The 13294-nt window shown below is 37.9% G+C and overlaps 1 long non-coding RNA gene across 4 annotated transcripts; it reads right to left on the bottom strand.

The window, feature by feature from the left end:
* Positions 1 to 8202: 8202 nt before the first annotated feature.
* LOC110921647 lies at positions 8203 to 13294 on the bottom strand. Of its 4 annotated transcripts, none has more exons than XR_002582529.2 (9): positions 12951 to 13294; positions 12580 to 12666; positions 12165 to 12443; positions 10864 to 12043; positions 10495 to 10574; positions 10287 to 10385; positions 9575 to 10194; positions 8612 to 8813; positions 8203 to 8513 (listed from the first exon to the last, which is right to left on the bottom strand). It is a non-coding gene; the product is annotated as an uncharacterized LOC110921647 (long non-coding RNA). The 4 variants fall into 4 exon arrangements; XR_004884179.1 differs by having other exon boundaries at positions 10287 to 10434; positions 10508 to 10574; XR_004884178.1 differs by having other exon boundaries at positions 10287 to 10574; positions 10864 to 11813; positions 11968 to 12043.

The following is a 13294-nucleotide window of genomic DNA, read 5'->3' as shown; positions in this document are numbered from 1 at the left end:
ATTACACCAAATCGATTAGCTTGTTTCTAAACTACTTTTAAGATCGTTAGCCCAATTTACCCTTCAAGGGCGTTTTTGTCAACTTTATTCCATCCTTTACTATAAAGGGCTTCCTTAAACATTTGACTACTCCCATGACTTAACTACAACTCTAATCGCACATACCTGGCTCGGATCAAAGCTATGACCCGTTTTAATACTTCGTGCACTAATTGACTAAGTAATAGCAACATAATCCCTTTCGCTAATCATCCTGTGAATGCATAATACTTGACAAACAATTCATTAGTCAATATTGCCAAATGGTAATGTCTTCACCGATTTCATACAACCAAAACCATATCAACTTTCAATCATCATCATGCTCAATTAACTAACACTACATTACTTAAACAAAATAAGAAGTGATTACGGAAATCACTTACCTCGTGCATCCATGTTCGTAACCGCTTCCTTGCCTCATTTCGACCCGTTAGCCTTTCATGCTTGGTCCATGCTAGTGTGGTTCCTATCCTTTCATGTCGTCATGCCATAATAATGTTAGTACTCATGCTTATTCATATTAATACACATTTTCCAGCTCTTATCTACATTGACTTTCACTAACACGCATACGACATAAATTGTCAACCACATTGTTCAGTTAGACAACCTAACGTAATTCATAACATCATCCTTTACTAGCATGGTCATATATTATATATTTAGTACACATTCACTTCTTGATTGAAATTAAGTGATTAATAAAAACACATGGGGAGCATCGCCCGTTCAAGCACAACGTACAAGCTTCTAATGCATAATCTTGATCATCACATACATTCAACCCGAATTCTCTTATGAATTTCCTCTAAGGCACATTATTCAAGTTAGTTTACTACCGACCTCGTCATTCCCCAATTCATTCATGAATGTCAAGCCCTTTGATAAAATTCTCATATCCTAATATCACTTGGGCATTTCATCAAACACTTGGTGTGCATGCCATCACTTAAGCCTATAGTACAAGTATTTTATGCATACTCTTCCTAGTTCATAACATAGATCATCAATTTCAACTAGAATCATATAACTTTTATGCCATTATCTAACAATTACTCATTACATACAACATCCAATATCAACATCACACAAGTATTGAACATGTATAATCATCCATATCATCATCTCTACTACTACAAGTGGGTTTCACCCCAAAACATCAAATTAACCCAAACCATGCATAATCCATGTTCTACATGATGATTCTAACTCATAAACAAGTTCAATTTCATACTACTTCATAGATTAATCAAAACCCTTATCATTAACTAGCATCAAATCACATAATCCGACTTACCCCATGATGGGAAACCCTTAGATGACTAAGGAATTGATCACATGCATCCGATTGACCTTCAATTTCCTTCTTAATTTGATGATTTGAGAGGTGTTAGGGTTTTGAGGGGAAGGTTTCCCCTGGTCTCTCCTCACGATCGCACACACACCCACTTCCATTCCCTGGGCATTTTTTATATATGTTTTAATAACACATTTTTCATTTTCAACCCCTCATTTATTCATAACATGTCATCTTCCCCCATTTCTACATACTAATCTAGCAAACCTTCATGCATACCTAAGAATTTTAGATTTACTAAAATTTATAAGACTTTACTAATGGTAAAAATCTATGTTTACCATTTCTTTCCGTCAAATACTGCGATTAAATCATTATATTATGTCATACGAAATTTGGGGTGTTACATCACGTGTCCGAAATACTCGTTTTAATTTCAAAAGGCCATTACGGTCAACTTTTAGGCGAATGACGGAAATGCGCAAAAGACTCGGATAACTCATGAACCGATCACAGAGGTTTATACCAACATGTGACCTGGTCCTAAGAGAGTCCTAAGGCATATCTATACCTCACTAAAACGGGTCAGAACTGAAGTCAAAGCAAAAGTCAAACTTTTGCGACATTCGGCTCCGAACCGGGTCAATATAGCAAATGATCGATTCAAACGAGCGTAAGCAAGTTTATATACTTAATATCACGTTTTATAAGTGTCAAAACAGGTTTCATAACATATACATTACAGATTATGCATAAATCGCTAAAATAGCTTTCTGTTGACTTTTTAACCGCACGTTTGACTCGATATTTGACATAGTTAGAGTGGTGATCAGGGGGAACCCTTTTAGGGGTTTATTACCCTCATTGATACCAACTTATAACCACCTTTAATTCGTCATAAGACAGAACCATCATGGATTTAATTAAAAGTCAAACCGTATTTACGACGGTTTGTTTTCTAGCTATTTACTAAGCATAAACTGAATTATAAATGATCTAGGCAACTTACAGAAGTTGAGAGCTGATTATAGAGCAGAGAAGAGGACTTGAGGGCTCTTGCAATGACCAGAGATGTGTGTTTTTGGTGTTGTGAATGTTATGTGCATAATGTGGCTATTTATAGCCAATGCCAAGCATCTATGATCATTACAAATACCTACAACAGTCCAGAGATGATGGGTAGGTGTCCCAGAGGGCTATGGGTCGAGTAGGGGGCGCCCATGCCTCATTTATTGGAGATTGATCGTTCATAATGCCCAAAAGTCAAGAAAACACCAACTTTCTGCATCTGGGCGTCTCACGCGACCCGCATGGGAGTTCCCATGCACTTTTACGCGGGTCGCCTGAGTTTAAGAAATCAGACGCGTAATTGAGGTGGCTCGCGGCCCGCCTCAACTTAAGCTTAAACTTCACGCGGGTCGCGAGAGGTTTGTTTTTTCAGATTTTTAAAATCTTTTGTCATGATTACGAAATCCTGGTAATTAATAACGAAATCTTTCGTAATGATTTACCTGACCTTTCGGGTTTGAAGGGGTAACTTTGTGGTTTGGCCCTCGGTTATTTACCGATAGGGGCCTCGTGTTATTTACCCGCATTATTAAGTCCCCGGCTAGTTTATTAATTATTTGGAAATCCTTAACTTTCACTGTTGACGCTTTTAACCCTTCTCATACGAATTTGAGTATAACTCTCTCGTTTTAAGACGGAACTTCGCGGAATTTATGCATTATATTCTAGTGAGTGTATAATACTGTTACGAAGCCTTGGGAACGTTAAAGGGTCACTCAGAGGTATAATTAAACATGTTGACACAGTTAACCCCTGTAGTTCGTAATCTCTCACTTTCTTCCGTGTTTCGCTTCCGTACGATTTATGATTTATTCGTTTGAAGGTACAAGCATTATTTAGGGTTACTATACAGTATATTTACCCTTGTTGACATTTATAACCCTCGAATTTACATACTTTCAAGGTTTGTCAAAATTAGTCCTTTATTTATTATAGATGCCACGTGTAATCAAATGACACGTGTTAACACATCATTGGACAAAAATTCGAGGTGTTACATTATGTTTCAACAATGCTATGAGGGATGCCGGTCATATCTTCGGGGCATCAAGCAAATACATAGTGCAAGAGCAGCTTTTCAAGGTATGAGAGGATTTCATTGTAAAGGTTAGTGTTTACCCTTATCCCCTGTTGAGGATATTTTGGGTTTATGTTCAACCCTTGTTCATCGTCTTCGTCCTTTCTTGAGCTTTCCCCTTCAACCACAAAAGCTTCTTGGGTAGGTTGAAGGGTTGCTATCCCTTTTTCAATGGGAAACTTCACAATGCCTTGACCAACTACAACTGCCATTCCGAACACACCTTGCCCTGGCCTTCCTATGATGATATCATAGTTGGAAGGGGTTATTTGGCCTAACGGCTTGGTAGGTATGTCTGCGATACCTTCGATGGAGGATTCAGGCTGTTGAAGCTTTGAACGCTCATCGTCGCTGAGAGGGTTAAAGCGTTTCAAGCTTTTCATCAGCTGAGAGGGTTAAAGCATTTCTCAAGCATGATTTTGGAGGATTCAGACTGTTGAAGCTTTGAACGCTCTTTATCGTTGAGAGGGTTAAAGCGTTTCAAGCTTTTCATCAGCTGAGAGGGTTAAAGCTTTGTTTTCAAGGTCGACCATGTTCACTTCCTACTTTTATTCTTCAACCATTTTGTCCTTGACCCCTTTAACCAAGTGAGCAAGTTCGGAGTTGACGGCTTTTTCGATCCTCTTTTTGGGTTGGAAGCAATTATTGGTATGGTGACCTTTCTATTCGTGAAACTCACAATACTGGCTTGATTATTCCAATCTTTTGTTTTTTGGCAAAGGTTGAGGAGGGCAGAAGCTGTGTTCTACCCCTTCGGTTGCCAAGATCTCTTATGTAGCCTTGGTTAAGGCTGTAAAGTTTATGGTTTTTTCTTGGCTTGGAGGGTTCCGGCCTTCAGGCCTTCTGGAATCCGAACCTTTGAACCGTTTGTCATAAGAGCCATACCAGAAGCTCCAGTTAAGAGTCTTTTATTTTGTTCTTTGATGTCTACAGCTTATTCTCCTCGAATGTGGCCTTCAGCCCTTTCAAGTGTTTCTTCAAGGGTTTTGGGCAGACATTTATTGAAGTATCTTGTGAAATATTTGGAATTTAGCATTCATGAACCTTGCAACCTTAACCTTTTCATTGGCGTAAGTTAAATCTTTCTTCTTGTAACTTTCGATGAAGTCTCTGAGACGTTCATCATCACGTTGTTTGGTCTGGAAGATTATCGTGGCGTCATTGACATGCCTCTGTTGTTATAGGGAACTTTTGCTAAGATCGTCAAAGGTCTGAACGCTTCATCCAGGAAGGTCATTGAACCATATGCGTGAAAACCCTTCAAGGGTTTGCATGAACATGAGACAACATTCGGAGTTGGGTCATTTTTCAATTCTTGCAATCCCGGCGAAGATTTGGAGGTAGTCTTTAGTACCGTGATGGCATCTTTATCTGGGTTTGAAACTTGTAATCAACGATTTGTTGGGAGAAGCAAGACAAGTTTGTTAGGCTTGTAGGGTTTTGAGAGGTCTTCTACTACCCTTGAAGCTGGGTAACCGCTTGAGGTACCCTGGTGAGTGGTTGGCACTTGGTTGATGAAATTAAGGTCAAAGCCTTGAAGGCTTTCTGTGTCATCATCCACTTTTCACGTGCTGTAAAGGAAATTTTTTCCATCATCCGTGTCATCAGCTAGGGTATAAGGTTAAAGCCTTAAAGGCTTTCTGATGGTACTCATGAAAGATGTCATCATCTGTGTCAAAAGGTTAAAGCCTTAAAGGCTTACTGTATAAGGCATTCCCATGAATGTGTTCATGACCATACCACGAGCCGAAGGCAGGGTGGCCATGGCTTGTTTTCACGAAGTAGCAATGGGAGGGAGAACACTTGAAGTTGGTGACGTACCATAATTGATCAAGAGTGGTTTTACGCCCTATAGGTGCACCGGTTGTAACGGGTTGGGAGGTGAATAAGGGAAAAACGGTTGGACTTGGCCTCCCAAAACCTTAAAGGCTTGAGTGGTTGGTCTGTCACACTAGGACCAGCTTCAAGGTAAGATGTGGCTGAACGTGAGCTGCTAAAAGGAAGAGATGGATGGCCAGGTGATAATGAGGGTTTAGACTCCTCATAATTTAGTCTTATTCTCACCCTTTTTTCCCTTTCTAAGCTCACATGATAGTTGAGAAGAAATCTCAGTTGTAAGAAATTTCTAGCTAGTCACTCGGGTGTTAGATCTATGCGTTCCGGTGTATGCATTACATCGATTTTAGTAGGTGCAACCCCTGACCGAGATGGGTTTGTGTTTGAAAAGAAGTGAACTCTGGGAACATATCCCGTTGGAGTACTTTCGGGAGTAGAAAGAGGTGTAGATAAGACCGGTGAGATCCGACCCGAATTTGGTGTTAAATCGGTGTTGTTAGGCACCTGATTTACCTGACCGAGAGACTCGCTTTCAGACATGATGTAAAGATAAAATGGAGCTACACAACTGGTCTTTAAGATAAAGTTAGCGGCGTAGCCCCACGGTGGGCGCCAACTTGTTGATGCAACAAATACAAGACCAAGGCCTGTAGCGATATCTCTGGGTAAAAGGGTTCAGGGGTTAGATTAGCCTAACGCAGGTCGTGGGGTCCCCCCACGTTTGCAAGACGTGGAGAGAGGTTCACTAGTATTGTTTTTATCCTCCTTAGATCTTGAGCTGATTAGAAATCAACCCAGAAAGCGATCGTTGGAGAAGATGAATTATTTAGTGTGAAGAAGAGAAGCAAGCATGAAGCTAGTTCTCAAGAGGGAGAAGGAGAATCAGAGAGTTAGGGTGATATCTGCTGATCCTGAGGTGTTTTGTATGGTGAAATGGCCTGCATTTTATAGGGGAAGGTGTTTCTCAAAGGAGAAACCCGTGACTAGTGAATCTGTGCTTGCAGTGAGGGGTTTGCCCATTTTGGGGGTTGAAGGGTTTGGACCTGCGGACAAAAGGGTGTGCTCTCCCACATGGTCTGGTTGCAGCTGGGCAGGAGGTTTCACACGTTAAGTGTTGATGTGACCAGACACTGTGCTTGTCCTTTTTACTGTTCATGACCGTTGGAACATTTTCGAACCTTTTAACCTTTTAACCTTTTAAGCTGTTGTGTCTCTAATCAGTTTATTAAGGTTTGAGCTACCCCCGTCATCAGTAGTCATAAAGCCCCTTGTGGGGCGTTATGCGACACGTGTCATGCCACGTCACACGGGGGCTTTATGGGGCGTTATAACCCTAAAGCCCGTAGTCATAAAGCCCTTACCCATCATTACCTATTTAATAATTTTCAACTTTATTAATTAATATAAAAAAAATTGATTGTTTCTGATTGGTGGAATGTTGGGATTTAACAACAATAACGGCGCCATCACCATCGCGCCTCCTCCATTTTTTCGATCGATGGCGCCCTCCGTGGCGGTGTGCTGGCGCTATGCCGGCGCGAAGAGGCATACCGCCCCATGCCATGCCGCCCACTACACATCCCCTAATAGAGAAATATATATAGAAAGTTGAGTAAATTACGGTTTTGGTTCCTGTGGTTTAGTGGTTATTGTTATTATTTACAAAATACAAATGTCTTGCACTTTTAATACCAAGGTTTTATATTTTATATTCGGTTTTGATGCACCACACTAACTCCATCCAACTTATAGTTAAATTCCTTTACACACGAGAGGCGTGTGAAAGGTATTTTGGTAAATGACCATTCAAATTGATGAAAGAGAAGATTAAGGAAGATTCATTTGAAAATGGAAAGCAGACATACTGAAATGATGCAGTTGTAATTTATTTTGATTAGAAGTTGGTGAACGATTATTACATATGAGGTCATATGGGCAGAAAGGTATTTTGCTTAGAATTTTGCCCAAAGAAAGACATCCTACTGGTTGTTCGAAGTTTGTTTAACATGAGTTCTAAGTTATCCTAAGGTGGATGGACTTAGATTAGGTTAGATCAACTTCTTAAGCACCTATATAACTAGTTTAATACCCGTCCGGTGGACGGGTTACGTTGATTTATTACATAGTAAAAACTAAAAACGTGAATGAATCTATGAACACATTTTTTTCCTTTGAATTCTAAACGAAAAGATTATTTGCTTATAAATTTTAATAAAAAAATTACACCAATTTTCCCATGTAAGACCAACAACGGCTTTAGACCGATTTTTACACCAAAGATACCCCAAAACTCGTATTTCTTCCTTTATGCTTCCTATATTAGACTGGATTCCTTTGAAGACAGCATTATTTCTACTCCTCAATAAGTCTTGTTTGGATAACCATATACACCACCTTCCTCCATTTTGTAGATTCTCTGCCAAATTTATGTAGATTAATTATAATATGAAGTCATCAAATGAGTTTACACGTGTATAATAATAAGTCTAAAGAAAAAAAGCAAGTTTCAGATTACATTGAGCTTTTAAGTGGATCATTGGCTACTAAAACACTTATTTTAAATTCTGACCTTATAGGTATTAGGCACAAGCTTTTGTAGAGCTTTCATCATCTGCACGTATGATGTCAAGCCTAATTGCATGTTTTTTTTTTCATTTTTACTATGGTAAATAACTAATATCTTCAATTAAAATTTCTAGAAATCAGTATTTGTTTAAAATAATAGTATCATACATTAAACTTATGAGTACATACTTGACAGATTACACTAAAAAAACCACAACAAAATGAAAAAAGTAACTGGTGAACCATTGAAACGTGAAATGGTTACGCACTCCTTAAAATGAAAAGGTTAAGTAATAGTCATGTATGGTAGACAAGGGGCATAAAGATGGATTGATTAAAAAAGACTAACACGCATGATACTTGACTACAAAGAAGTTCTTTTTTGATAAAGTCAACCGATAGTCTTTGAAAGAACTATAAAAATAAAATAATGTGCATTATTTGTTTGGAGTAGATCTCAACTGCTCATGTTCTCAATGAAGTTAAGAGCTATCTCAAGCCTATCCAGGGGAAAGTAAGATTTTTACATCAGGTTCCACCTCCAAAACTTTGAGTCAGTTGCAAACTTCTTTTCGAATGAATCTAGATTTCGCCTCACAATTGAACCGTATCTTTATGTTTCCCCAACTGTTAAATGCAAGACCACATCATATGGGAAACAATTAGTTTCAACAATAGTTAACTACAAGCAACGAATATTATTAACCACGACGAATATTACATACCACAAAGAAGGCCTCTTCTTTCATATTAAGTAACCTCTCTAAATATCAGCTTAAGGACAAAGCATCATCAATAATTCTTGATAAGTTGATGCATTAGTTGCTAACTCATATATTTCCTTTTTTGCATAAGTTTTGCAGGCTTGAATACCCGTCCGGTGGACGGGTTACGTTGATGTATTGTATAGTAACAACATGAACGAACCTATAAAAACAAAGAAGTAAAATAGAGAGACAACATGAACAAACCTATAAAAACAAAGAAGTAAAATAGAGAGACAGATGATACACCCGCCCGCTGGTCGGATGCTTTAATACCATAATTTCATCACTATATTGAATTGCATTCAAAATAAAAACCGTTTTATTCGTGCTCAAAGTACAACTCATTAACATAAGTTCACTATAAAAGATTGGTACAGTTTAGTGTAATCATTTAATAGACCTGTTAACACGCCGAATTTCTTTAAGTTAGTTTGGTCGGTTTCAAGAGTTCACCAACCCAGTTTATCAAACAGGTGACCTGGACCAATCCCAATCCCTACCCCAACGTGACTTTTAAGTTTCTCAAGGTCTTGGATCCGCAAACCTATCTAGAGTCGAATACGGCCCCAGACTTGAGGATAAACATGGTTAGGTAATGTTATAAAAATACATTTATAACACCCAACCCCATTTTATGCGGTCTTTCTCTAAATTTCTTTGATATTACATATGGTGAAGAAATTATTTAGTTACAACTCTATGAGAAGAAAGTTCTAAAAGAAGGGAAATTAGTATATAAATCACTGTAAAAAACTACTTTCTCTTCCCAATTAAACTCATGAATAAGATCACACCTGTTGCCCCCTTTTGCCACCCCACACTCAGAAGTTTTTTATTTGAATTCTACCAACTAAAAGTTTATCCTAATCTACATGAATAATTCTGATAAACAGGAAGCCATATCAATATGAATAGACAAACCTCTATTGCCATGGTGGTTGTTGATGCTTGTAGTTCATAGGGAATAATTCCCATCCATTGTCGGGTTTTTCACGTTTCCCTCCGGTAATAGAACTCGAAGAAGCTTGATTGTGATTGAAAAACCATCTCAACCCCATGTTGTTGTTGCCTCCCTAGTGGCGGATTTTCCAGGGGTATCCTTTTGGTAGATTCTCACTAATTTATCCTAAATCATCCAAGGTTTCCACTACTTTTTTTCCAAACCGAGGGGGTTCCTGGGAACCTAGGAACCCCCTAGATCTGCCACTGTGTCTCCCCATTTCCCATTTCTGATGCCACTTTCAGCCCATTTGAGCTTTTCTTTTACTCAATACGTTTGAGCTAGTTTTAATCTTTTAAATTGGACTGATTAAGATCAAATACAACCCAACCCAACCCAACTCAACCAAACTTTATAAAGGTGAAAACTCACCTCATACAGTGTTTTGTACTCTAGTCTCTCAACATTTCTCTTTGCAGTTATGGGGTCATATGCAAATCTGGTAACTCTTGTTTATCTCCAGGCATATCAAGCCCTTATCTTATGTTGATGCTACTTCATTGTTCATATAACCAAGATCGTCTGGATTCAAAAGTAAAATCTGAACCACAATAATATAGACACATTTGACACGTTAGACAAAAAGCTAAATCAACCCATTAAAAGGTGAATGGGTCAACATTGATATACTACCTTGCGCTTTCAATAGAGGTAGATCCAAACAAAATTGACGGTATCAACTTCACACAAACCATCACAAAGAACAATATCATTGTCAACGGACGCTTCTATCTGTCCACATTTTGCACATATATTATGACAGAATACATTGAAGGAGTTCCTGTATAGAACTTAGTGAGTTGAATAGAAATAATGGAATTAAAGAAAGAATTGACATTACTGAGGATAAAAACCCGAAGATGATTTATCGCCCATGCATTTTGTTATTGCAGACTCAATATATGCACCTGAATGAACTGCCTGCCAAAAATAAGAGTGAAGATATATTTGAGGAAAGGGTAGCAATTTCTTCCGGTTACTTAGAAAAAGATAATTCAGATTTACTTTGTCATTAACGGGTCATATAGAAAAAAATGGTTCAGCAGTTCGAAAGTCGGCCAAAGTGTATTTTTAATATGTTAATTTTTCAAAATCATTTTATTCAAAAGCTTTGACTATTATTTGAAATAGTATAACCTCTTTACTTAGATTCAGCAAGTTAATTATTAAGAAGTCAAGACAAAAATAGGTTGTGTCAACCCAATCTGACCTAGTATGATATGTTTTGACCCGGGCTTGATTGGAGCTGTCACTCAGCCCGCATGCCTGTCCATATTGCCAATTTGAGAGCCTCAGAAGATTGGGCTAAAAGAATATTAATAAGGAATGGTTCAAACCTTCAATTAGGGGTGCTAAATGGGTCGGGTTTGCCGGTTAGCGGGTTTAACCCGACCCGAACCCGAAAATTTTACACGAACCCGAACCCAAAAATCGTATCATTCATATGACCCCGAACACGACCCTGAAATTTCGCGGGTTAACCCGAAGTCCCGAACACAACCTGTTTAACCCGAATTTTTTTTTATTTTATTTTCTGAAATAACTATATTAAAATTAAATTTTAATTAAAAAACACAAATGTATGTAACACAGTTATATTTAAATTACAAAATCTTATATTAGTTTCTCTTTTTAAGTAATAATTATGGAATAAAAACATACCCCATTTAATTTAATTTATGACACAAAACATATTGTATAAAAATATAATATAAATGTGTTAAATGGATCAACCCGCTAACCCGACCAGGTTGACCCGAACCCGACTCGTTAACCTAAACGGGTTCGCGGGTTCAACCTGAAACTGACCCGAACCCGTTCAGCGTGTGTAATGTTCTCAGTGAACATTGATGTCAAAGACACTTTTAATATAATCAATTAGCGCCTGCAACAAAATAAAGATAAATGTGTAATGTTTAACTTCACATGAAAGATACCTGACCATGGTTGGCTCATTTTGTGTACTTACATGATTCATCAACAGCAGAGGAACATTACATTTGTATTTTAAATGCAGAGACTACAAATCCTAAATATAAATGTTGAACTCAACATATATCTACAAAATAATAGGCAAAGTAACAACCGAAAAAATTAACCTCAATATAGTTAGCAAGTAAGTATAGAGAATTCAATTCATTAGCAATCTTAATGGCAGGCCTGCACCAGAAATGTGAGAATATATCAATATACTTTAATATCAACAACATTAGAATTATGAAAATTTAAGAACTGATGGTCATGGTATTGGATAGTTTTTTGTAATCAGATTGTAGAACAAATACACAAACTGCACTCAATCATTTGCTAGAACCTGGTATGTGATTTTCCCAAAAGTTTCCGTAGACATACAAATAATTCGCTCAGTTAGTTATAAGTAGTTGATAGCCCTACAGGAGACATGGTGAAATATAAATTATGTGTTTCATACAACTACATAGTGTTCATTCTTGGATATCCATAAGAAAAGAAATAAAATATGAGTGACAAAAAGAAATGGAAGAAATATACCCCGTGCTTGGCAAGCTCTTGAAGAAGCGGTCAATTGCTAGTTACAAACAAACACAAGATGGCGCCGACATCAACTGGTGAGACATGTGTGGTGAACGTTAATACTCTTGGCAGAGGTGATACAAAGTCGGCCTCAATTGGTGCCCTTGTTCTTCGACAATGACTACTGGTTATCAGAATCCAGTCCGACAGTGATAAAGACGATTAAAGTCAAGAGACTCAAGACGATAATGTAGGCCAAAATGAATCAATCTCGTTTATATTATAGCAGGATAAACCCTAATTTTCAAAGAATTGAAAAAATATTAACCCTGAGCATCAATTTTATAGCATTTTATCAAAATCTCATGAATCAAAATGTTGGCATGAAAGAACTGCAAAACTAAATTACATTAATTGGGGTAATGAGAAATACCTGAGAAGGAAGGAGAAGAAGAGTAGAGCAACTGCCATTGATAATTGAAGGTCTTCATCTTCTTGAACTTCCTTTCTGATGATGGAGCTAGGGTTTCAGACAAATTCGCAAGTAAATAAAGGCATCGAGAAAACCAATTCCCATAAGATGGGTTTGTAACATAAAAATTAGAGATAATAACTAATGCAAGCACAATCGTACACTTGATCTACCATTTCACATCAAATGGTGAAACGAAAACAATATAAACCACACTTTGATCTCGTTCTTATAACCCAAAATAACAAAAATCCCAACTGTCTGAAACAAATCGCAAGCACAATTTCAAACCCAGACCTAATTAAGCAATTTAAAGGGAATGAGTATTAAACCTGCTCACAAAGGGCGTAACGTAACTAAGCGACTTCGATTGAGAATTTGGAGGTGACCCTTTGGGTGACGAATTGGGGGAGCACCAAATCCCGCATAAGCAACAACGGTGAAGAAACGATAAGGGTGTGCAAAGCAAGAGCTCGCCCTCGACATCGCCATATTTCTTGATTATCAATCAGATATTGGGCGATAACTGTTGGTTGTATACGGAGGTTACAGGCGAATTGTACTGCAAACAAACAGAAGGATGTATGGAGGTGGATATTTGGTTGCAAGGGTTTATATTATATAAGAGAGGTCGTCAACTGCATTCTGCCCACGTCCCAGTTTTGTAGCAACAGTG

Source organism: Helianthus annuus, chromosome 2 (assembly GCF_002127325.2).
Source record: "Helianthus annuus cultivar XRQ/B chromosome 2, HanXRQr2.0-SUNRISE, whole genome shotgun sequence".
Taxonomy (NCBI): domain Eukaryota; kingdom Viridiplantae; phylum Streptophyta; class Magnoliopsida; order Asterales; family Asteraceae; genus Helianthus; species Helianthus annuus.
The sequence above is the reverse complement of the archived record's forward strand: the minus strand, read 5'-3'. Positions and strand labels throughout refer to the sequence as shown.